The sequence below is a fragment of the Bubalus bubalis genome, chromosome 1, assembly GCF_019923935.1.
Source record: "Bubalus bubalis isolate 160015118507 breed Murrah chromosome 1, NDDB_SH_1, whole genome shotgun sequence".
Taxonomy (NCBI): Eukaryota; Metazoa; Chordata; class Mammalia; order Artiodactyla; family Bovidae; genus Bubalus; species Bubalus bubalis.
In genome coordinates this window covers 38,577,312-38,603,756 of record NC_059157.1, presented here as the reverse complement: position 1 = coordinate 38,603,756, position 26,445 = coordinate 38,577,312, and the positions used below count along the sequence as shown (strand labels likewise).

Here is a 26,445-nt window from a genome sequence, read left to right as displayed (position 1 = left end):
TAAAGTCTGATGCTAAGATTTTAGACACTATCTTAAGGAAAGAGATGGTCATTTCAGAAAAACAAACAAACAAACAACAACAACAACAAAACAAGAATCAGATATAAACCAACTATAAAAAACCCACTTGAGACATCAAATATAAAGGCAAGTGGATTTAAAATGAAATGATGGAAACAGATCTGCTGTGGTCATTGTTTAGACCCTCAGTCGTGTCCAGCACTCTTGAGACCCCCATGGAATCATCCAGTCAAGATTACTGCAGTGTGTGGCCATGCCCTTCTCTTGGGAATCTCCCTGACCCAGGGATCAAAACCATGTCTCTGCATCTCAGGCAGATTCTTTACTGTTGAGCCGACAGATATGCTATGGAAACATTAATTTAAAGAAAACATGGTAGGCTGTATTGGTTAATTTACAGGCATCCTAATGGCTAGGATGGTAAAGAATCTGCCTCCAATGTGGGAGACCTGGTTTTACCCCTGGTTTGGGAAGATGCCCTAGAGGAGGGCATGGCAACCCACTTCAGTATTCTTGCCTGGAGAATCCCCATGGACAGAGGAGCCTGGCAGGCTACAGTCTATGGGGTCACAAAGGGTCAGACATGCCTGAGTGACTAAACACAGCACAATCAAGTAACTTTTAGGACAAGGACCAGATATAGAGAGCTGGTATGTATCCTAATGATAAAATGTTTAATTCATCAAGAATACATATGAATACTGAATCAGAATGTACTTAGCAAAGGAATTTTAAAATTCTTAAAGAAAACTTACAGGAATAATCTGAAAGACAGACAAATTAGCAGTTACAATTGGAATTTCCCTGACAATCCAATGGTTAAGATTCCAAGTTTTCAATGCAGGGGGCACAGGTTCCATCCCTGGTTGAGCAAGTAAGATCTCTTATAACATACACAAAATTCAACACAAGATAGATTAAAGGTTTACAAAAACCATAAAACTCCTGAAACCACAAAACTCCTAAAAGAAAGCATAGGAGAAAAGTTCTTCGGCATGGGTCTCCACAAGGATGGTTTTGAGCTTGACACCAAAAGCACAAGCCACAAAAACAAAGCTGAAGGGTAGGATGCATCAAACTGAAAAGCTTCTGCACAGCAAAGGAAACAATGAACAAACTGAAAAGACGGTGCTCTTTTAACACTCCAGTGATCTCTGAGGCTGGGGGAGATGGCAGCAGTGTTGCGGGAAAGAGAGTGGGGTGAGAGAGGATGGTCGGATCCCAGGTCACATCCGAGTCCCTGGGATGGCCGCCGAATGTGGGGACTTGGCTTCGCACAGGCAGGGCTCAAAAGCGAGTCATGGTGAAGGAAGGTCAATCCAGGGAGGAAACAGGCTACACGGAGTGTGTGGGCCATCTTGGAAAGCAAGCTCAGCCCCAGGGTATGGGGCTGTCGGTGTTTATAGGGGTGGGTCATTTCATAGGCTAATGAGTGGGAGGAGTATCCAGCTATTTTGCAGAAATGGTGGGGATTTCCAGGAACTGGGTCAGCACCTACTTTTTGACCTTTATGGTCAGCCTTGAAATTGTCATGGCGTCTCTGAGTGTGTCACCTAGCTACCGTGTTACAAAGGGATTTAAAAACATATATTTACTTCAGGTCTGAGTTGCGGTATGCAGGATATTCATCTCAGCACATTGACTTAGTTGCCTCATTGCATGTGGAGAAGGAAATGGCAACCCACTGCAGTATTCTTGCTTGGAAAATTCCATGGACAGAGGAGCATGGTGGCCCAAGGTCCATGGGGTCGCAAAGAGTCAGACACTCTGAACGATTTCACATTCTTTCTTTGATGTGGAAACCTAGTGATCAAGCCAGAGACTGAATCCACATCCCTTTGCTGCAAGGCAGATTCTTAACCACTGGACCACCAAGGAAGTCCCAGTCATTCTTTTAAAGGTTGTGCCCCGCCCAATTCCGGTCTAATTAGCACCAGATAGCTGGCATTTGACAGCGCTATTCGAGCTTTCGAGTTATAGAATGTCCTGGTAAAGCTCTCAGGACACTGTGGAGACGGCAGGAGGCAGGCAGGAACATTGGAAGAGAGGTCGATTTTGCTCCAAGTTACATCACTGCCACTTAGTAGACTGCGGCCTTGGACACATCTTTTTGTTGGATTTGCAGCCAATTTTAATCGACTTTTTAAGTCAGTTTTGCCTGTGGCCTCAGACATGGCTTTCTAGTCCTTGGGACCATCTTGTATAAACCTTGGGGCATAGCTACCTGGTGGGTTTGTTTAGGGGAATTCAAAGAGATAATTTGAATAAAAGTGGCCAGCTACTGAGCAAGGCTCATTGCAAAATATAATTCTGGGACAAGTTCAAAGAAGAAACTAGTAAAAGTGTCAGTGGGGGAGGACAGATTTGGCCCAGCCCTGGTCCCCTTCTCAGGGTAGGTCCCCTTGTGACTGTCAGAATCCATGACGCCGGCCCCGTCCATAGGACAAGGGAACTGGGGACAACGGCCTCTGCCCATAAACACCCAGGGCTCCGTGCTGAGAACACCTGTTTGTGGAGTCGTAGATGTAAAGGGCTTTGCTCTTCAAAACCTTATCTGTAGGACTGGGACACCCCTTCTTGCCTGAAGAACTGAGGTGCTTTGCTGGAAAGAGCCTGCCTCAATTTCCTACTCACAGGTTACAGGTTTGGGGACACAGCATTTATCATCCCTTTGAAGAATGAAACCATGAGTTACCTCTCAGCCCAGGCATGATGCAGCCACAATCCACATGGCCTTGTTTGGCTTTGAGCCTGGGAAAACTAACAATTCATGTAGACTTGACCTAAAATTAACCCTTCCCTCTATCCTATACGAACTCATCTCTGGTTTCTGGTGAGCCACCCCATGGTGTCTTGGGTGTGTGACCTCCTTGCTGAAGCAACAGGACCCTTCCCTGATGTACAGAGATGCCCCTGGATGCTATCTCCAGGATTAACATAGCTGCAAAGGAGTCATCTTTAGACCTTGCCAAGGAAAAATAAGCCACTGCAATTGTGCAATTCCTGACAAGGGCCGTGTCCCACTGGTGAGGAACCATGGCAAGAAACTCCCTTGAAACTCAACATGGCACCCTGACCCCTTTTGGAAACACACATCTATGAAAAGTCATGCCTGGTCTTGCACATAAAACTGCATCATCAGCTTCCTTAAAAGGAAAAAAAAAATTCTGCTGTGCTGCAAACCATAGATCACTAAAACACACCAAGTTTTGTTTTGTTTATTTATTTAGGCTGTACTAGGTTGCAGAAAATTCTGAAAGAGATGGGAATACCAGACCATATGACCTGCCTCTTGAGAAACCTATATGCAGATCAGGAAGCAACAGTTAGAACTGGACATGGAATAGACTGATTCCAAATAGGAAAAGGAGTACGTCAAGGCTGTATAATGTCACCCTGCTTATTTAACTTATATGCAGAGTACATCATGAGAAACGCTGGGCTGTAAGAAGCACAAGCTGGAATCAAGATTGCCAGGAGCAATATCAATAACCTTAGATATGCAGATGACACCACCCTTATGGCAGAAAGTGAAGAGGAACTAAAAAGCCTCTTGATGAAAGTGCAAGAGGAGAGTGAAAAAGTTGGCGTAAAGCTCAACATTCAAAAAACTAAGATCATGGCATCTGGTTCCATCACTTCATGGGAAATAGATGGGGAAACAGTGGAAACAGTGCCAGACTTTATTTTTTGGGTCTCCATAATCACTGAAGATGGTGATTGCAGCCATGAAATTAAAAGACACTTACTCCTTGGAAGGAAAGTTTTGACCAACCTAGATAGCATATTAAAAAGCAGAGACATTACTTTTCCAACAAAGGTCCGTGTATTCAAGGCTATGGTTTTTCCAGTGGTCATGTACGGATGTAAGAGTTGGATTATAAAGACAGCTGAGTGCCGAAGAATTGATGCTTTTGAACTGTGGTTTTGGAGAAGACTCTTGAGAGTCCCTTGAACTGTAGGAGATCCAACTAGTCCATTCTAAAGGAGATCAGTCTTGGGTGTTCTTTGGAAGGAATGATGCTAAAGCTGAAACTCCAGTACTTTGGCCACCTCATGTGAAGAGTTGACTCATTGGAAAAGACCCTGATGCTGGGAGGGATTGGGGCAGAAGGAGAAGGCGACGACAGAGGATGAGATGGCTTGATGGCATCATGGACTCGTTGAACGAGAGTTTCAGTGAACTCTGGGAGTTGGTGATGGACAGGGAGGCCTGGCCTGCTACAGTTCATGGGGTCGCAAAGACTCAGACATGACTGAGCGACTGAACTGAGGTCGTAGTTGTGGCATGTAGGATCTAGTTACCTGACGTGCTATGCTTGGGAGTACAGAGTCTTACCCATTGCACCATTAAGGAAGTCCCATAAAACAACATTTTTAAAAATTACTTTTCTAAAAAATTTTGAATTAGAGTATGGCTGATTAATAATGTGATAGTTTCAGGTGGACAGCAAAGAGACTCAGTCATGCATATACATGTATCCATTCTGCCCCAAACTTCCTTCCCATCCAAGCTGCCACATACCATTAAGCAGAATTCCCCAAAAAACATCATTTTCAATGAAGAGACACAGTAGACAACGATTCAGTCTCACTTCTTTATGTAGTATTATAGCATGTTTATAAATTGATTCTGTAGTATAGATTTTGCCTGCAAGGTCCATATATATATATATATATATATATATATATATATATCTTATGTATAGATAATTATACACACACACACACACACACACACACATATATATCATCCAAGGTAAGGGGCAATGGCTGTGCTTTGCTGGAGTAGCTGTGAAGAGATACCCCACGCCCAAGGTAAGAGAAACCCAAGTAAGATGGTAGGTGTTGCAAGAGGGCATCAGAGGGCAAAGACACTGAAACCATACTCACAGAAAACTAGTCAATCTAATCACACTAGGACCACAGCCTTGTCTAACTCAATGAAACTAAGCCATGCCCGTGGGGCAACCGAAGACAGGCAGGTCATGGTGGAGAGATTTGACAGAATGTGGTCCACTGGAGAAGGGAATGGCAAACCTCTTCAGGATTCTTGCCTTGAGAACCCCATGAACAGTATGAAAATGCAAAATGATAGGATACTGAAAAAGAAACTCCCAAGGTCAGTAGGTGTCCAATACGCTACTGGAGATCAGGGAGAAATAACTCCAGAAAGAATGAAGGGATGGAGCCAAAGCAAAAACAATACCAGCTGTGGATGTGACTGGTGATAGAAGCAAGGGCCGACGCTGTAAAGAACAATATTGCATAGGAACCTGGAATGTCAGGTCCATGAATCAAGGCAAATTGGAAGTGGTCAAACAAGAAACGGCAAGAGTGAATGTCGACATTCTAGGAATCAGCAAGCTGAAATGGACCAGAATGGGTGAATTTAACTCAGATGACCATTATATATGCTACTGCGAGCATGGAATCCCTCAGAAGAAATGGAGTAGCCATCATGGTCAACAAAAGAGTCCGAAATGCAGTACTTGGATGCAATCTCAAAAACGACAGAATGATCTCAGTTCGTTTCCAAGGCAAACCATTCAATATCACAGTAATCCAAGTCTATGCCCCAACCAATAATGCTGAAGAAGCTGAAGCTGAACGGTTCTATGAAGACCTACAAGATCTTTTAGAACTAACACCCAAAAACGATGTCCTTTTCATTATAGGGGACTGGAATGTAAAAGTAGGAAGTCAAGAAACACCTGGAATAACAAGCAAATTTGGCCTTGGAGTACAGAATGAAGCAGGGCAAAGACTAATAGAGTTTTGCCAAGAAAATGCACTGGTCATAACAAACACCCTCTTCCAACAACACAAGAGAAGACTCTATGCATGGACATCACCAGATGGTCAACACTGAAATCAGATTGATTATATTCTTTGCAGCCAAAGATGGAGAAGCTCTATACAGTCAGCAAAAACAAGACCAGGAGCTGACTGTTGCTCAGACCATGAACTCCTTATTGCCAAATTCAAACTTAAATTGAAGAAAGTAGGGAAAACACTAGACCATTCAGGTATGACCTAAATCAAATCCCTTATGATTATACAGTGGAAGTGAGAAATAGATTTAAGGGTCTAGATCTGATAGATAGAATGCCTGATGAACTATGGAATGAGGTTCATGACATTGTACAGGAAACAGGGATCAAGACCATTCCCATAGAAAAGAAATGCAAAAAAGCAAAATGGCTGTCTGGGGAGGCCTTACAAATAGCTGTGAAAAGAAGAGAAGCAAAAAGCAAAGGAGAAAAGGAAAGATATAAACATCTGAATGCAGAGTTCCAAAGAATAGCAAGAAGAGATAAGAAAGACTTCTTCAGCAATCAATGCAAAGAAATAGAGGAAAACAACAGAATGGGAAAGACTAGAGATCTCTTCAAGAAAATCAGAGATACCAAAGGAACATTTCATGCAAAGATGAGCTCGATTAAGGACAGAAATGGTATGGACCTAACAGAAGCAGAAGATATTAAGAAGAGATGGCAAGAATACACAGAAGAACTGTACAAAAAAGATCTTCAGATAATCACGATGGTGTGATCACTGACCTAGAGCCAGACATCCTGGAATGTGAAGTCAAGTGGGCCTTAGAAAGCATCACTAAGAACAAAGCTAGTGGAGGTGATGGAATTCCAGTTGAGCTATTCCAAATCCTGAAAGATGATGCTGTGAAAGTCCTGCACTCAATAAGCCAGCAAATTTGGAAAACTCAGCAGTGGCCACAGGACTGGAAAAGGTCAGTTTTCATTCCAATCCCAAAGAAAGGCAATGCCAAAGAACGCTCAAACTACCACACAATTGCACTCATCTCACACGCTAGTAAAGTAATGCTCAAAATTCTCCAAGCCAGGCTTCAGCAATATGTGAACCGTGAACTTCCTGATGTTGAAGCTGGTTTTAGAAAAGGCAGAGGAACCAGAGATTAAATTGCCAACATCCGCTGGATCATGGAAAAAGCAAGAGAGTTCCAGAAAAACATCTATTTCTGCTTTATTCACTATGCCAAAGCCTTTGACTGTGTGGATCACAATAAACTGCGGAAAATTCTGAAAGAGATGGGAATACCAGACAACCTGATCTGCCTCTTCAGAAATCTGTATGCAGGTCAGGAAGCAACAGTTAGAACTGGACATGGAACAACAGGCTGGTTCCAAATAGGAAAAGGAGTTCGTCAAGGCTGTATATTGTCACCCTGTTTATTTAACTTCTATGCATAGTACATCATGAGAAACGCTGGGCTGGACGAAACACAAACTGGAATCAAGATTGCCAGGAGAAATATCAATAACCTCAGATATGCAGATGACACCACCCTTATGGCAGAAAGTGAAGAGGAACTCAAAAGCCTCTTGATGAAAGTGAAAGTGGAGAGTGAAAGAGTTGGCTTAAAGCTAAACATTCAGAAAAGGAAGATCATGGCATCTGGTCCCACCACGTCATGGGAAATAGATGGGCAAACAGTGGAAACAGTGTCAGACTTTATTTTTCTGGGCTCCAAAATCACTACAGATGGTGACTGCAGCCATGAAATTAAAAGATGCTTACTCCTTGGAAGGAAAGTTATGACCAACCTAGATAGCATATTCAAAAGCAGAGACATTACTTTGCCAACAAAGTTTCATCTAGTCAAGGCTATGGTTTTTCCTGTGGTCATGTATGGATGTGAGAGTTGGACTGTGAAGAAGGCTGAGCGCTGAAGAATTGATGCTTTTGAACTGTGGTGTTGGAGAAGACTCTTGAGAGTCCCTTGGACTGCAAGGAGATCCAACCAGTCCATTCTGAAGGAGATCAGCCTTGGGATGTCTTTGGAAGGAACGATGCTAAAGCTGAAACTCCAGTACTTTGGCCACCTCATGCGAAGAGTTGACTCATTGGAAAAGACTCTGATGCTGGGAGGGATTGGGGGCAGGAGGAGAAGAGGAGGACAGAGGATGAGATGGCTGGATGGCATCACTGACTCGATGGACGTGAGTCTCAGTGAGCTCCAGGAGTTGGTGATAGACAGGGAGGCCCCGCGTGCTGCGATTCATGGGGTCGCAAAGAGTCGGACACGACTGAGTGACTGATCTGATCTGATCAGATATATATATATATATATATATATATATATATATATATATAGATGATATCTACCTCTCTCAAATATCATTTAGAGCTAAATCAGAAGGGATCATGATTAAGACAACTTATTTTCCTTCAGAAAAATCCTATCCCTGGGTGCCAGCCAGGGACTCTGTCTGCTCGAGGCAGCCTCCATGGTTTTGCTGAGCCTCAGATGGGAGACTCTGAGCCACAGCGGGGGACCTGAACAGGACTGAAGCTCTGTGGGCTCCTTCAGGACAGGGTCCTCCCGGGTACCCACATTTCTAAAGGGCTTGGAGTTCTACTCAAAGCTGCATGGCAAGTTTCATCCTGAGATTTAGCATTTCTGAAAAGCCAGGTCAGTGCCTCTCCAACACTGAGATGGAGGGATGTTACTAAGTGAGGGATGTTACTTAGTGATGGAGGTCCTCCTTAACCCAGTGAAGGGGTCCCCACTGCTGGGTCTGCTTCATGATACTAGGCTGGGGAGATGCGTTCAGTGGCAGCGTCATCCTTCCACTCTGTCGCTGATGAAGGGAAACAGAGCACCCATCTGCCCATCATGTGTCCCGCTGAGATTTCATGAGACAGGTGTGTGATTGTGTTGCAGTGAATTAAGAGAAGTTTTTTTCTCTCTCTTTCTTTTTTTCCTTTTGTGTCTTTCTCCACTTTAACTGTTCCTAACGTACAGTCTGTATTGATAACCAAGTTTCTTCTTTGCAGAAGACTAACCTATTATGCGAACTACACCTATGGCCCTCCATTTCTGCAGGAGCCACATTCTGCATCTATTATGCTTTAACTTATTCTAGCCACATCATGTTACTTAATTTTATCGCATCATAAACCTCCCCTTGTGTAGTTTGTTTTTCCCTTCCTTTGCTGTATGTTACCTCATGTTGATGCTTAACTTTATGGTGCACTCTCTTTGGAAGCCACCCCATAGTGGTTTGCTTTCCCCCTTTTGTAGTATAGGAAGAAAGTCTACATGAAATCCCCAAAGGACAATGGACCCAACCACAGGGACCAACTGCCAGATCCAAATACCTAGCTACCTGACACTGGCCTATTGACAGTTTCCCAACAGTGCAAAACAGAGAATTCAGGACCCCTACACCTTTTGTCCCGTATCTCCAAGCCCTGACTGTGAGCCCCAACTGTATGATCCCCTGGATTCCCGACGGAGGGGAGACAGGCTCCTTGAGGCAGGAACCTATTGTATTCTCCATTCTGTTGGCTTAATAATTAAAGCCATCTTTCTGTTTCCTCCAAACTCTGTCTCCACAATTTTTATTCAGCTCTGGAGGGCAAAGAAAACCAAGATTTTGGCGACAACAGTTGCTGCCAACCTGTAACAAGCTAGCTGGTGTGGGGAGCAGGTTGGGACCATTGAGTCTCTTCCCTCAGTGCCCCAGGGCCCAGAAAGAGAGGGGCTGTCTCTGCATGTGCTGGGAGTCAGCAAGTCTTGCCCAGGGAGTGAAACTGCCTCTGAACAAGTTAGTCCCTATTTGGGCCTGAAACAGCCTTTCATGGAAACAGCGTATGTGTTAGTTGCTTAGTCATGTCCGACTCTCTGCAACCCCGTAGACTACAGCCCACCAGGCCCCTCAGTCCATGGGACTCACCAAGCAAGAACACTGGAGCAGGTTGTCATTTCTTCTCCAAAAGGAACCATCAGTTCAATTCAGTTCAGTTCAGTTCAGTTCAGTCACTAAGTCATGTCTGATTGTTTGCCACCCCGTGAATCACAGCACGCCAGCCCTCCTTGTCTGTCACCAACTCCCAGAGTTCACTCAAACTCATGTCCATTGAGTCACTGATGCCATCCAGCCATCTCATCCTCTGTCGAGCCCTTCTCCTCTTTCCCCCAATCCCTCCCAGCATCAGAGTCTTTTCCAATGAGTCAACTCTTCACATGAGGTGGCCAAAGTATTGGAGTTTCAGCTTCAGCATCATTCCTTCCAAAGAACACCCAGGACTGATCTCCTTTAGGATGGACTGGTTGGATCTCCTTGCAGTCCAAGGGACTCTCAAGAGTGTTCTCCAACACCACAGAACAAAAGCATCAATTCTTTGGGGCTCAGCTTTCTTCACAGTCCAACTTTTCATATCCACACATGACCACTGGAAAAGGCATAGCCTTGACTAGACGGACCTTTGTTGGCAAAGTAATATCTCTGCTTTTCAAATGGTATCTAGGTTGGTCATAACTTTCCTTTCAAGGAGTAAGCGTCTTTTAATTTCATGGCTGCAGTCAACATCTGCAGTGATTATGGAGACCCAGAAAATAAAGTCTGACACTGTTTCCACTGTGTCCCCCATTTATCTGCCATGAAGTGATGAGACCAGATGCCATGATCTTAGTTTTCTGAATGTTGAGCTTTAAGCCAACTTTTTCACTCTCTTCTTTCACTTTCAACAAGAGGCTTTTTAGTTCCTCTTCACTTTCTGCCATAAGGGTGGTGTCATCTGCATATCTGAGGTTATTGATATTTTTCCCTGCAATCTTGATTCCAGCTTGTGCTTCTTCCAGCCCATAAGGAACTATAGAAATAAAGAAAGTGAGTCTCCCAGTCATGTCTGACTCTCTACAACCCCATGAACTGTATGTAGCCCACGAGCCTCTTCCATCCATGGAATTTTCCAGGCAAGAGTACTGGAGTGGGGTGCCATTTCCTTCTGCACAGGAAAACAGTGGGCAGATTCAAAGCCCTGGAAGGGTGAGGGTGGGGCTGGGGAGTGGGTAAGCGGAGGTTCAGCAAGAAGTCTGTGCCCCTGCCAGGGGAAACAGGCAAGTCTGTTCCCCTTGCCACACCCCTGCCTATCAGCTGAACTGACTGCCAGGTAAAAGCTTCTGATCAAAAGGACAGCAGGAAAGCTTTTTCTGGGGTTTTCTCCAGCCTCATTAGCATACGAGTGACTGCCCCTGTTTTGTGCTATAAATGCCACTCCCATGACACACAGGGAAGAGGCTCCATTAACCAGTTCCTAATAACCAAATCCACAGCCAGCGCAGAATCCCTCCCGGAACCTGGGACCTTTATAAAGCAGCAAGCGCAGCCTCTTCTCCAGCGTCAGCCGCAGAGCTCTGGATGCCAGCATAAGGCTCCATCACCTGCTCCTTGCGCTCCTCTTCCTGGTCCTGTCTGCTGGGTCAGGTGAGCTCGTGGGAGCCCCGGGGGGAGCTGCAGTCTCTCTCTCCTGTTTCTACCTCCCTCTGTCCTGCTACCCTCATCTACACGTGGTCAGACTAAACTCACCATATTTGATGCTTCTGAGAAGCCAGCACTGAGTCCTTAGTAGTGAGAGGGGGCTGAGAACCGCCCTGTAAAATTCCTGGCTGTTTCTAAGCCACTCTAGCAAGTCAAAGCTTCTGAGCCCATCTCCTCATTGGTCTCATGAACATGAAACAGAAGTTGCCTCTGTTAAGTGACTCTCCTTTTTTTCTTTTTCATAAAAGCAAGAAATTTGATTTTGTCCCATGACAGAAGCACAGAATGTCTCTTTATAAATCTTCCTATTTGAAGGGTGGCGGCTCTGGGTGACCAGACAAGTCCAGAGGCGAGTCAGGCCGAGCCTGGGCTTCACGAGCTCCCTTTGGGATGCTCCGTGCTGAGTCTCGTCAGCAGGAAGGTCCTCCAGGACATGTCGCTGACGATGCGACCCTCGCTCCACAGCTGGGAGGCAGCACATCCAAAGCAGTGTGCAGGATAGGCTGTCTGATTTTCTTCTTACCCTTGATATTTCCGGAAATAGGATGAACATATGTAGGAAGGAAGGAGGGAGGGAGGGAGGGAGAGGATGCGGAGAATGAGACCTGAGACAACTAATTAGATGTCAAAATCAAGTTGAAAAGGCCTTGTCTGATCAGTGTTGTTTATGACTGTAACCCAACTCTTAACACAGTGGCAGGGAGAGAGGACAGGGGTGTAAGGAATGTGGCCTCTCAGTGCACGGGCCCCGGGTTCAATCCCTGGATGGGGAACTACAGAGGGACCAGAGGTGTCTTGTGGCCAAAAGGGAAAAAGGCGTGTGAGGAAGACGGGAAGGTGGCTAGTCAGGAGGAAACCACAAAGGGAGGAGGAGAGGGGCTGACTGGCACCAGCGCTGAGAGCGTTCTGAGTCAGTAGAGACCAGGATACAAAACTTTTTTTTCTGAACCATTGTCACTGTCCGCTGTAAGTTGCTTTGAGAGTAAGTTCTCTTTAAACAGTTCTTACACTTTCAGCTGCATCTTTTCCTCCTATCTCAGCTCCACTACTTGACTGACTCCATGAGTCAGAAAATTAAACAGTGAAAATAGAGCCCTGTGGGCTGCTTCTGACTCTGGGCAGGAAGGTGGATGTAGCAGAGCTTCCTGGTCTTTGCCCTCGTGGTGGAGCTGACCCCGCACACAACCGGGGTTCTCATGCCCCAGTCCCTCAGCCTCTGGTTCTGGAAACGGGAGGGTCCACCAGAGCCTGGCAGGGTCACTATCTGTCTGGAAGCTGGCCCATGGGGTCCTGGACTCACATCTTGTTGCACGAGGCCGTGTCCACATTTCAGCACAGAAAACCCCAGGGCCTCACTCAGAGGGGACACAGCTGGCCTTCTCGAGATGCCACTTTCCTGCTGACACATTTTTCCCTCTTTCTTCTCTTTTTAGGATTTACTCAAGGAGTAAGATTCCTCTAAGCTGCAGTAGGAATATAGGCATCTGTGTGCCGATCAAGTGCTCTGGAAACATAAGACAGATTGGCAACTGTCTTGGAGCCCTAGTAAAATGCTGCAGGAGATGGTAAAAGATGGCAAAGACGCGGCCAGGACCGATGCGGAGTCAGAAACTGCACCCTTCGACAGAGCGTCTAAAATTTAAACCAGAATAAATTTTGTTCAAAGTTAAAGAATCTTGCCCAAGGTCACTGAGGTTGTTGTGTGGTGTCTGATCCCAGGTGAATTCTGAAAGCCCTGAGGATGTTCTCTGAGCTCCCCACGCGAACCATCGGGGAATTGTGGTGGGGTGCTCTGTGCTCCCAGGGGTGTGACCCCCCGTTCCCTGGGGGCCTGACCTTCCCCAGCCCCTCTGTCTGCTGTCCTTCCTGCTTCCCAGGCCATGCTTCCTGTCCTGCCCCGTGTCTCCCCTCAAACATACACCCCAGGGGTCCAGAATCACCAGCACACCAGTCCCATAGGAAAGTCCCCACCCCTGCTCCAGGAGGAAACCCCCCTCCTCTGTCCCCCTGCAGCCCTCACTTCCATTTGGTTTGTGCTTCTTACTCCCGCCTTGTGCGCACGTGGATACACTTCTGATTCCTTTTTGGGCTATAAGATCTCTATAGGCATGGACTTTTCCTATTCCTGTAAGTGCTGGGCATTGAGACGAGACATTGTTTCACAAATTGTCATCAACTGAATGACAGAGTTGACATGGACAAAGCATGTCTCTCTGTGTGTACATGATATGATGCAACTAGATGCTATGGAAAAACTAGTCCTGTGGAAAGCACAATTTAATGAAGACAACACAGCACAGAACACTGAGACCACAGGGGGCCGGGTGAGCATGCTGACCTCAGCCTGCTTGCAGTTTCTTCAGAGGGTTTCCTAGTTAAACCAAGAGTCTTGCTTGTGCACACTGTACATGTGAGCAGCTCTCTGGTCTTTGCACTAACTCTTCCCTCAGTGCAAGCTGAGGTCACCAAGGGGATAGTGTTAGGAGACAGGGCCTTTGGGAGGTGATTTGGTCATGAGGGTGGGACCCTCCTGGGTGGAATGAGGGCCTTTATGAAAGAGACCCCAGAGAGATGGCTCACCCCTTGTGCCCTCTGAGGACACAGGGAGAAGACTGCCATCTACCAGCCACCTGCTCTGTCTTGATCGTGGAGCTCCCAGCCTCCAAAACTGAGAAGTAAGGGTCTCTTGTTAGTAAGTCACCTATTACAATACCACATGTAAAATAGATAGCCAGCAGGAATTTGCTGTGTGACTCAGGGAACACAAACATGGGCTCTGTGACCAGCTAGAAGGGTGGGATGAGAGGGAGATGGGACGAAGTGTCGGAGGGATGGGGCATGGGTGAACCCATGGATGATTCTTGTTGATGTTGGACAGAAAACCACGAAATTCTGTAAAGCAATCATCCTTCAGTTAAAAAACAAAGTGCAAAAAAAGAACCACCTGGCCTATGGTGTTTCTGTTTCAGTAGCCTGAAAGGGCAGACACAGGACAAGTGAGAATTACAGCACAGGTGAATTAAGGTACCTAATCATTCGGCCTTAAGATAGGGAAAAGACGTGGAGTATCTGGCTGTGCCCAATGCCATCTCACTACAAGGAGCCTTAGACGTGGAGGAGGACGCAGACCCGTGTCAGAGATGCACACTGAGAGGCTAAACCAGCCTCTCATCAGCTCACACTGATGTGCAGAGGCCATAAGCCAAGGAGGGCAGGCAGCTTCTAAGCGTGAGAAGGAAGCAAGCCTCCAGAAGGAACGGCATGCTGCTGACACCGTGATTTGAAGCCAATGAGACGCATTTGGGACTTTGGATCCTCAGAACCACAATAACAAGTATGTGTTCCTTTAAGCCACGTAGCTTGTGGCAATTTGCTACAGCGGCAACGGGAAATCAATACAGCAGTAGCTTAAAACCATGCCTTGAGCCTAAAATTAGCAGCTCAAAAGAGACAAACCTGTGTGTGTTTAATGGAGAAAAAAAATGATAACAGCTGTCAACATTTTACTCAACTTTATATTTATTTTTTCACAGAAATGCCCATGGTGCATCTGCCAACTCTTTTTCATCTCGAGGGTTGTATTTGGGACTCAGTCTTACACCTCATATATCTTGTATCCCTTTTATCCTTTATTTTTAGTTTGTTTTATTATCATGGAATGTTTATCTGCCATTAAGTGTGGTTTCGTGGTACTGTTTATATAAAATTTTGATCATATTCTTTGTTGGGATTTCAGTTTTTAATTTCTACTTAATTTTAAGTTGCATTCTTGTATCTGTTGATGTTTTATTGCCATAACATTTCTGGGTGTCATGTTGCACTCCTGCATTGGAGGAATGCTCATGTTATTCAAGCACAGGGAAGATGATGGCTTTCCCATGTGACTCTTGAGCCAAATGGGCTCATGCTCTGGTCCAAGGCCAGCCTTTCCACCTGGGTCCTGGGCCTCTTCTCATGATTACTCAGGGGAGAGACCCAAACTGTCTCTACATCTTGCCCCCGTCTAGTGCAGCTACAAAAACTAAAAGCAGGAACTTCCCTGGTGGTCCAGTGGTTAAAACTCCAGCTGCCAATGCAAGGGGCATGGGTTCAATCCCTAGCCAGGGAACTAAGATCTCATATGCTACAGTTCAGTTCAGTTGCCCAGTCATATCTGACTCTTTGTGACCCCAAGACTCAGCATGTCAGGCCTCCCTGTCCATCAATAACTCCCGGAGATTACTCAAACTCATGTCCATCAAGTCAGTGATGCCATCCAACCATCTCATCCTCTGTCATCCTCTTCTCCCCCCACCTTCAATCTTTCCCAGCATCAGGGTCTTTTCAAATGAGTTACTTCTTCCCAGAAGGTGGCCGAGGTATTGGAGTTTCAGCTTCAGCATCAGTCCTTCCAATGAATATTCAGGACTGATTTCCTTTAGGATGGACTGGTTGGATCTTTTTGCAGTCTAAGGGACTCACAAGAGTCTTCTCCAACACCACAGTTCAATGGCATCAATCCTTCAGTGCTCAGCTTTCTTTATAGTCCAACTCTCACAACCATACATGACTACTGGAAAAACCATAGCTTTGACTAGATGGACCTTTGTTGGCAAACTAATGTCTCTGCTTTTTAAAAAGTTGTCTAGGTTGGTCATAACTTTTCTTATAAGGAGCAAGTGTCTTTTAATTTCATGGCTGCAATCACCATCTGCAGTGATTTTGGAGCCTAAAAATAAAGTCATCTATTGCTTCCACTGTTTCCCCATCTATTTGCCATGAAATGATGGTATCAGTTGCCATGATCTTAGTTTTTTGAATGTCAAATTTTAAGTCAGCTTTTTCCACTCTCCACTTTCACCTTCATCAACAGGCTCTTTAGTTCCTCTTCAATTTCTGCCATAAGGGTGGTATCATCAACAATATGAGGTTATTGATATTTCTCCCAGCAATCCCGATCCAGCTTGTGTTTCAACCAGCCTGGCATTTCACATGATGAACTCTGCACAGAAGTTAAATAAGCAGGGTGACAATATACAGCCTTGACTTACTACTTTCCCAGTTGGAACCAATCTGTTTTTCCATGTCTGGTTCTAAGTGTTGCTTCTTGAGCTGCATACAGGTTTTACAGGAAGCAGGTCAGGTGGTCCATCTCCTTCAGAATTTTCCACAGTTTATTGTGATCCACACAGTCAAAGGCTTTAGCATAGTCAATGAAGCAGAAGTAGATGTTTTCTGGAAATGTCTTGCTTTTTCTATGGTCCAACAGATGTTAGCAATTTGATCTCTGGTTCCCCTGCCTTTTTTCAATCTAGCTTGCACATATGGAAGCTCTCAGTTCATGTACTGTTGAAGCCTAGCTTGGAGGATTTTGAGCATTACTTTGCTGACAATCAACAGTCTGCATTGATAACTAAGTTTCTTCTTTTCAGAAGGCTAAACTATTATGCAAATACATCTGTACCTGTTGCCCTCTAACTCTGCAGGAGCCACACTCTGCAACTATGATTCTTTAACTTATTCTAGCCACGTCCTGAACTTAACTTAATGGCATCATAAACCTCCCCTTGTAGTTTGGTACCTCTCTTTGCTCTATTTTAACCTCATGTTGATGCTTAACTTTATGGTGCACTCTCTTTGGAAACCACCCCTAGTGGTTTGCTTTCCCCCTTTTGTATTACAGGAAGAAAGTCACCATGAAATCCCCAAAGGACAATGGACCCAAGCACCGGGACCAACTGCCAGACCCAAATACCTATCTACCTGATACTGGCCTAGTGTCTGTTTCCAAACAGTGCAAAAAGAGAGAATTCAGGACCCCTACACCTTTTGTTCCATATCTCCAAACCCTGACTGTGAGCCCCGACTGTTTGATCCCCTGGATTCCCAATGGAGGGGAGACAGGCTCCTTGAGGAAGGAACCTATTGTGTTCTCCCTTCTGCCGGCTTAATGTTTAAAGCCATCTTTCTGTTTGCCCCAAACTCTGTCTCTGCAAATTTTATTTGGCTCCAGTGGGCAGAGAAAACCAAGATTTTGGTGGCAACAATGCCATCGAGTCTGGCTGGTTCCCCACCTCTCCGCCAGGATGACTTCTGCCAACAGGGATCAGGAGGCATCCTGTGTGACCTCACTCACCCCCTCCTCTGCCCTTTTTTGACCTGGCCTCTAATTGTGTAGCCATGGACAGGGGCTCCCAGGTGTCTCTGCCACAATCCACCCGAGAAGGGCCGAGGAGCCATCTGCAAGGTAGGTTTCCAGGAGAGAGAGAGAGACATCTATAGTGAAGAAGGGGTGGGAATAGATGCATAACAATTAGGGAGTCAGGGTAAAGGATCACTTTTGGTATAAAAGTATAAGAGAGAAAGGCGGCCAATTGCCTGTAGTCTATACTTTCTTTCTATTATTGTAAAAGTACTGTTGCTGGGGCCAAGGAAATAAAACCCTCACAGCTATTCTGTAGAATTAAGTAAGACTTATTTAAACAGCTTCCTACAAACACTTGCTCTGTTTTTAGGTTGATGTCACTAAACTAAAATAGATCTCCACTTAGTGAAAGATTCAAATGCTGATCAAAAGATTAAAAGTGAAAACATTTTATTGCTAAGTTGCCTCAGGACAGAGAGAAAAACGTCAGAACATATACTTCAGATAAGATGGAAGAGAGGTCGTGAGTGAAGGCTAAAGACCATGACGTATTATGACCTGCTTTGACCTGTTATATTGGGAATGGGTGAGTGGGTGCTTGTACTCAGGAACACTTTAGGATAAGGCAACTTAATGGGCTCTCTACAGACCTTCAAAACCCTAAGGATTAAGATCAAGCCTTCCTTTCTTTTCTGCTTCCCTCCCTCATTCTCTCCATTCATCCATTTATTTATTCACCTATATGTTGACTCTTCACACTAGTACCTATTCATAGAAACAAATGTTTGACTACCTGCTCTATGCCAGGAACTGTTCTAGGTGCTGAGACTGTAAGATAATAAAATAAGACTTGTTAATTTTGAGACTTGCATAAGAAGAAAAAGAGAGATAGGAACACTGTAAAGGAAAACCAAGTGGAGAGAAGGAAGACATGCAAAAAATATCAATGATTTACCTGGTATGCGTGTGTACTAAGTCACTTGAGTTACGTCAAACTCTTTGTGACCCCATGGACTGTTGCCAACCTGTCCATGGGATACTCCAGGCAAGGATACCAGAGTGGGATGCCATTCCGTTCTCCAGGGGATCTTCCCGACCCAGGGATCAAAACTGCATCTCCTGCATTGGCAGCTGGGCTCTTTGTCACTAGGGCCAACTGGGAAGCCCCTTAACTGGTATCCTTTGATGCTTTGCACTAAAGAATACATTGATGAAAGAATACCGGTATTAAGAAATACTCTACCCCGTAAAGGCTCACCTGATTGTGGTCTATGCAAGAGGTTGCTTAAGATGGATCAATTCTCTCTGTAAATGGTAGCAAAAAAAAAAAACAACTAATGTTGAGAGTGAAAAAAGATCATTTAAATTTCCAAAATTCCTTTTTGATTGTAAAAGGTGTATGTGTGTTATGTTGTTATTGTTCAGTCAATCAGTCGTGTCCAACTCTTTGTGACCCATGGATTGAGGGTGTTTATTCTGAAAGGAGAAATGGACAGATGAATAGACATGAAATAAAGGTGAAAAAAAGAAATGAATAATTTTCTAACAGAATTCAATGTTCAATGATTTTTCTCCAAAAAATGCTCCAAACCTCAGAGCCATAAGCAGAAGTGAGAACCAAAGTGGAAACCCTGACTTCCTGCAACCCTCTTCCTTTACGAGAGACAAAAACATGGACCATGTGTCCATACATGAAACATCCTGAAATTAGGCCCAGGCCCAGCTGACCATCTCTGCTAGGATAAAAGTCCTTTCTTTCCAGCTGAAGTTTTCAAACTCTCGCACAGATCGCCTGCCACGATTCAGGTGAGGCACCAGATATTGGTTCTACTTGGAATTCCGATAAATCCTTTCCCATCATAAAGCTACTGTACCTTCTCTTCCTCTTACTTGTGTGTCTTATCCAGACAACATCGGGTTAAGTGGCAGATGCAACTGGTCGGGTGATATGGTGCATGACCTTGGAGACTGGAGTACAGAAGTTTATTCAAGTTGAGTCATCATCCAGTGATGTGCTAAACGGAATAATATAAAATCTGACAGAAGCATAGCATATGTGACATGCTCCATATTACAAATAATGAAGGAGAAGCTTAGAGAAGTGAAAAATAGCCTCCCATGATTGGCCTTAACTAGTTGGTGGTAAACCCATAAAGTGTAATGGGAATAGAAAACATTTACAGGGGACTTTATGCCATACATCATTTCCATGTGACTAACAGTAACACTAATAATAATAATAAATCATGTTGACCACTTCCAATCCCAAAGAAAGGCAATGCCAAAGAATGCTCAAATGAACAAACAATTGCACTCATCTCAAACGCCAGTAAAGTAATGCTCAAAATTCTCCAAACCAGGCTCCAGCAGTACACGAACCGTGAACTTACACATGGTCAAGCTGGTTTAGAAAAGTCAGAGGAACCAGAGATCAAATTGCCAACATCTCCTGGATCATGGTAAAAGCAAAAGAGTTCCAGAAAAACATCTATGTCTGCTTTTTTGACTATGCCAAAGCCTTTGACTGTGTGGATCACAATAAACAGTGGAAAATTCTGAAAGAGATGGGAATACCAGACCACGTGACCAGCCTCTTGAGAAACCTGTATGCAGCCATGGAAGCAACAGTTAGAAATGGACATGGAACAACAGAATGGTACCAAATAGGAAAAAGAGTATGTCAAGGCTGTGTAATGTCACCCTTCTTATTTAACTTATATGCAGGGTATATCATGAGAAATACTGGACTGGAAGAAGCACAAGCTGGAATCAAGATTGCCCGGAGAAATATCAATAACCTCAGATATGCAGATGACATGATCCTTATGGCAGAAAGTGAAGAGGAACTAAAAAGCCTGTTGATGAAATTGGACGAGGAGAGTGGATAAGTTGGCTTGAACATCAACATTCAGAAAACTAAGATCATGGTATCTGGCCCCATCACTTCATGGCAAATAGATGGGGAAACAGTGGAAACAGTGCCAGACTTTGTTTTTGGGGCTCCAAAATCACTGCAGATGGTGGCTGCAGCCATGAAATTAAAAGACGCTTATTCCTTGGAAGGAAAGTTAGGACCAACCTAGATATTATATTGAAAAGTAGAGGTATTACTTTGCCAACAAAGTTCCGTGTAGTGAAGGCTATAGTTTTTCCAGTGGTCATGTATGGGTTACGAGTTGGACTGTGAAGAAAGCTGAGTGCCGAAAAATTGAGGCTTTACAACTTCGGTGTTGGAGAAGACTCTTAATAGTCCATTGAACTGCAAGGAGATCCAACCAGTCCATCCAAAAGGAGATCCGTCCAGGGTGTTCATTGGAAAGACTGATGCTGAACCTAAAGTTCCAATATTTTGGCGACCTCATGCGAAGCTTTGACTCATTGGAAAAGACCTTGAAGCTGGGAGGTATTGGGGGCAGAGGGAGAAGGGGACAACAGAGGATGAGAGGGCTGGATGGCATCACCGCCTGGATGGACATGAGTTTGAGTGAACTCTGGGAGTTGGTGATGGACAAGGAGGGCTGGCGTGCTGAGATTCATGGGGTCACAAAGAGTCACACACGACTGAGCACCTGAACTGAACTGAACTTCCTCCTGAACTAAAACAATGAAACTTTTAATGTCTTATCCCAAATATATTCCTCATAGCAATATTTATGCGGTAGGCCATTTTGCACGATGGGATTAAGAAATGAAGTAATTTGTTCAAAGAAGTGCAGATTGAATGTAGGGAGCACTTGAACTCAAGCCCAAGTGGGTTTGACCCCAAAGACCTTGTTTTATTAAATATTCAACAATCCCAGAAAACTAATGTACTTACTGAATTACATGAAATCAACAAATACTTTAGCTCAAGTGTGATCTGTGCATCACTCGGGACATACTTATCCTACAAGGCTATGTGTTGCTCACCTGCAATCCAAGCTAAACTGGGTGTCCTGCGTTTTCCCTGCAGCCCGCCTCAGGTGACAGCATGCTCCAGGCGGTGCTGTGGTGACAGCGCCTCCAGATTAGCATCTTCCAGGAGCCAAAGGGAATTCTTGCTCAAATGACACCAACCCGGGAAGGCCCGGGTGCTCTGATCAGGCCCCCCACCCCCGAGAAGCAGCCACCACCATGGTTGCGGCTGGTCCTGTGTCAGAGCAAAGTGCTCTCAGGACTCTCGTGCTGACGATTAAGGTCCCCATCCCTGAAGGGAAACGTCAGTTCCGCTCAGAATTCATTAACCAAGCAGGTCCAGTTGTGTAGTCACTGGGTTATGGTCGACTCTTTGTGACCCCATGGACTGTCTCCCACCAGGCTCCTCTGTCCATGGGATACTCCAGGCAAGGATACCGGAGTGTGTCGCCATTCCCTTCTCCAAGGAATCTTTCTCACCCAGGGATCGAACCTGCATCTCCTTGTCTCCTCAATTGGTATGCGGATTCCTTACCAGCTTAGCCATCAGGGAAGCCTGAGGGAAGCCCCATGCTGCTGCTGCTGTTAAGTCGCTTCAGTCGTGTCCGACTCTGTGCGACCCCATAGACGGAAGCCCACCAGGCTCCCCCGTCCCTGGGATTCTCCAGGCAAGAACACTGGAGTGGGTTGCCATTTCCTTCTCCAATGCATGAAAGTGAAAAGTGAAAGTGAAGTAACTCAGTCATGTCCGACTCTTAGCGACCCCATGGACTACAGCCTACCAGGCTCCTCCATCCATGGGGTTTTCCAGGCAAGAGTACTGGAGTGGGGTGCCACTGCCTTCTCCAGAGAGAAGCCCCATAGACACTGTTTAAATCAATGAGCATGATCACCTTCCTAGAGAACAATCCGCAGGTCAGGAAGCAACAGGTAGAACTGGACATGGGACAACAGACTGGTTCCAAATAGGAAAAGGAGTTCAAGGCTGTACATTGTCACCCTGTTTATTTAACTTATATGCAGAGTACATCATGAGAAATGCTGGACTGGAAGAAACACAAGCTGGAATCAAGATTGCCGGGAGAAATATCAATAACCTCAGATATGCAGATGACACCACCCTTATGGCAGAAAGTGAAGAGGAACTAAAAAGCTTCTTGATGACAGTGAAAGTGGAGAGTGAAAAAGTTGGCTTAAAGCTCAACATTCAGAAAACGAAGATCATGGCATCCAGTCCCACCACTTCATGGGAAATAGATGGGAAAACATTGGAAACAGTGTCAGACTTTATTTTTCTGGGCTCCAAAATCACTGCAGATGGTGACCACAGCCATGAAATTAAAAGAGTCTTACTCCATGGAAGGAAAGTTATGACCAACCTACATAGCATATTCAAAAGCAGAGACATTACTTTGCCAACAAAGGTCCATCTAGTCAAGGCTATGGTTTTTCCAGTTGTCATGTATGGATGTGAGAGTTGGACTGTGAAAAAGACTGAGCACCGAAGAATTGATGCTTTTGAATTGTGGTGCTGGAGAAGATGCTTGAGAGTCCCTAGGACTGCAAGGAGATCCAACCAGTCCATTCTAAAGGAGATCAGCCCTGGGATTTCTTTGGAAGGAATGATGCTAAGGCTGAAACTCCAGTACTTTGGCCACCTCATGCGAAGAGTTGACTCATTGGAAAAGACACTGATGCTGGGAGGGATTGGGGGCAGCGGGAGAGGGGGACGATAGAGGATGAGATGGCTGGATGGCATCACTGACTCGATGGGCGTGAGTCTAAGTGAACTCCAGGAGTTGGTGATGGACAGGGAGGCCTGGTGTGCTGCGATTCATGAGGTTGCAAAGAGTCGGACAAGACTGAGCAACTGATCTGATCTGATCTCAGTTCTTACTATAATTTTAAACTAATGTGGAAAAACATTCCAAGATTGTAGGTCACACCAAACTAAGGAGAGTGCCAGATGTGTCCCTGTGGACTGTAATGTGGAGTTCCTTGCTGTATAAGATGAATTCTGGTAGCTTTAGTTACACATGTCTTATTTATTTGTTTCTTTTTCACCTCCCCTTCCTTGATAGGGAAAGCAAAAAAGAAAAACCTTGATTGTGAGAAAATGGGTGGTGCCTGCAAGTATCAGAACACCCCCGGTGTGTCATCCTGCCTGGAGAATGCAAGAGTCGGAAGAAACACTGCTGTAGAGTCTAGTTTCAGCATCGGAGCATCCTCAGCAGCACAAGACACTCCCTACAGCTGAGTCCTGTTTAAAAAGAGACACTGCTCATTCGGGTCCTGTAGGGTATTTCTAAGTGTATGAGGTCATGAACTGGATGGGAAGATTTCAGTTGGAAGTCTGGCCACACCACTCGTTAGCTGATTAACTCTGGACAGGCCTTGCCTTTCCTAGGTCTCTGTCTCTGCTCCTGTGACTGTTAAAATGGATGTTCTCCACAACCTAATTTTGCTGGTGGTGGGGTTTATTTGCTAAATCATGTCTGATTCTTCTGTGACCCCATGGACTGAGTCTGTGCGATTTTCCAGGCAAGGATACTGGACTGGGATGTCCTTTCCTTTTTCATGAGATGTTTCTGACCCAGGGATCAAGCCCACATCTCCTGTGTCTCCTGCATTGGCAGCCAGAATCTTTAGCACTGAGCCCCATGAAAGCCAACCTGTTCATATATGTCTACAAATGTATGGACTGGGGGAAAGATCTTTGAGTGTGTGTGTGTGTGTGTGGGTGTTATAGTATGAAAAGTCACCGAGGTTTTGTGTCCCTTTGTGGAAGGACGTCTGTGTTTCCATTGGCATATGGGTTTCCACATGGTCAACATGTGCTTAACTTCACAAGAGGCAGCAAACTGCTTTCTGAAGCAGCTGTGGTCGCTGCTGATAATCTCAGTGGCCTCTGAATTTCCAGTCTCTCCATGTTCCCATCCCTCGTCACACCTCCATGTAAATTTCTCAGTGTTTCTCTGTTAAAAGGATGAAAGACAAATTCTCTAGTGTCTCAGGTCCTTCACCTGTTGGCAATACTTTTTCGAGTTTCATCAGCCTGGTTCTCAAACTAACCCCTGACACAGTGTCAGTCGTCTTTCTGCCGTATTGTGTTCTCCTCACACTGAAACACACTTAAGCTACTTGTCCTCAGAATTTCCCTGCCTGATTTGTACTCGCTTTTTATAGTCTCAGCTCACACATGGCCTTCACTGGGAAGACATCCTTCATTCACCCAACTTGAGTAAGAGAAGAGACTTTGGTTCCATGGCCTCAGCTACCAGTACAGTTTCTAGCACACAGTAGGTGTTCAATAAATGTTGACAGAATGGTCGATAAATAAAGAAAACGATAGAATGAAGCTTCAGCTTTCCAATGCAATTCAGGGATTATCCATTAAATGTGAATTCCTCAGTTCACTTTATTCAGGAAGTTCCATCAAACATGAGTCCATCATACAGCAGAAGAGTTTACAATGTGATGAAGGCAATTTATTTTCTTCCCAGGCACACACTTGTGTGAGAGTCACACAAATTAAGCATTCTACAACCTAAAGAAAGAACAAAAACGTCTGTTTTTGGAAGAAAGTCTTGAGATCACGATCCGGGGGAAGAAATAATTCAGTTCAACCAGGAATCCCCAAAATACACTGCCAGGAAAGTATTCTGTCTTATGCACCTCTTTTCCCTCACTTTGTCCCTTCCATTATACTTGCTTGTTCAGTAGGAGAAAGGCTGAATTTCAAATTTGGTGTGAATAGAAATTTTACGCTGTAATTTGGAAACTAGGATCAGAGACTGTAAACAGCTCTCTTGGGCTGACATTTACAGCCTGTTATTGTGCCCTCTGAAATGCGCCATTGTGGGGTTATCAGATGTCTTTTGGAAACAGCACATTAAAATTTTGTTAGTTTGTGTTTTCATCTTCTTGGCAAGGGATCCCACCCACTGAAGATAAGATGGTACCACAGCCCTCAGATTCTTACTAAAATCTGCGAACATACTCACACATATGCCCCACGCAGTTGAAGAGTGTCAGCAATACTCTGAAGGTCACTCGCCATTCCCAGGCTAAGAACATACCCCTGCTTTCAGGGTTTCTCAGAAAAGTCTTACAATTAAGATTAAAGATCTAAACATTAAGACCCTGAAGCCAAGGACCTAGAATGATCAGGGCACCAGCTGAGGGGAGAGAGGTTTCTAAAAGAGAAAAGGAATAGCCTGCCTGGCTCCAAACCAGGACTAAGGTTGGTTTGGGACTTCTCTGGTGGTCCAGTGGCTGCGAGTCCACCTGCCAGCGAGGGGACATGGGTTTGATCCCTGGTCTTGGAAGATCCCACATGCCTCGGGGCACCTAACCCCATGTGCCAAATGGCTGAGCCTGAGATCTCGAGTCCAGGACTCGCAACAAGGGAAGCCATGGCAATGAGAAGCCTGAGGACCACAAGTAGAGAGGAGCCCCCAGTCACCGCAACTAGAGAAAGCTCGGGCTCAGGAGCAAAGACCAAGTGCGGCCAAAAATTTAAAAACAAACAAACAAAAAGATTGTTTTTCCTGCCTCTTAGGATGTGGGGGAGATAAACAAGGCCCCCCCCCAAGGACCCTCTAAGTCCAGCCTGTCCACTCTGGGGCATTAGTAGAGGTCACCAGCTTTGGAGCCCAGGTTGAGTGGTCAGAGGTCTGGCTCTCATTGGCTTTGGCCTGGGGGATCGATGCCCTTTGAGGCCAATGCCAGGGCTGGTGGCAGGGTCACACTCCCCACTCTGCCCACTCAGGGACGTCAACCTTGTTTCCACTTTCTGGAACTGCTCATTGTACCCACAGGCTGGAGGGAACGTGCTAGAACTTGGCTCCCAGCAGAGAGCTTGCTCATCATGGTTCCTTGCACCTGCAGCTACGTGCCACATCGTGGAGGCTGTCCTGATGCCTACCCATGCCACGATGGGCTTCATCATGGCAGCTGTGACCCAGGAACTCTGACCTCTGGACCGCCCATCGCTGGGACCAACAGATGCCCTAGCACTGTGCCGAGAATCTCACATGAGGAGTTCTGCGGCTCTGTCTTCATTCTTACCCAGGACATCCCCTCAGAGCCCAGTGG

The 26,445-nt window shown here is 45.3% G+C and overlaps 1 long non-coding RNA gene and 2 pseudogenes across 1 annotated transcript; all 3 read left to right on the top strand.

The window, feature by feature from the left end:
• The first annotated feature begins 1,016 nt into the window (after nt 1-1,016).
• LOC112585849 lies at nt 1,017-13,099 on the top strand (annotated as a pseudogene).
• A 1,010-nt stretch (nt 13,100-14,109) lies between these two features.
• LOC123332565 lies at nt 14,110-15,050 on the top strand. The gene is made up of 2 exons (XR_006549398.1): nt 14,110-14,664; nt 14,864-15,050. It is a non-coding gene; the product is annotated as an uncharacterized LOC123332565 (long non-coding RNA).
• A 2,957-nt stretch (nt 15,051-18,007) lies between these two features.
• Nucleotides 18,008-25,803, top strand: LOC123332893 (annotated as a pseudogene).
• Nucleotides 25,804-26,445: the final 642 nt, after the last annotated feature.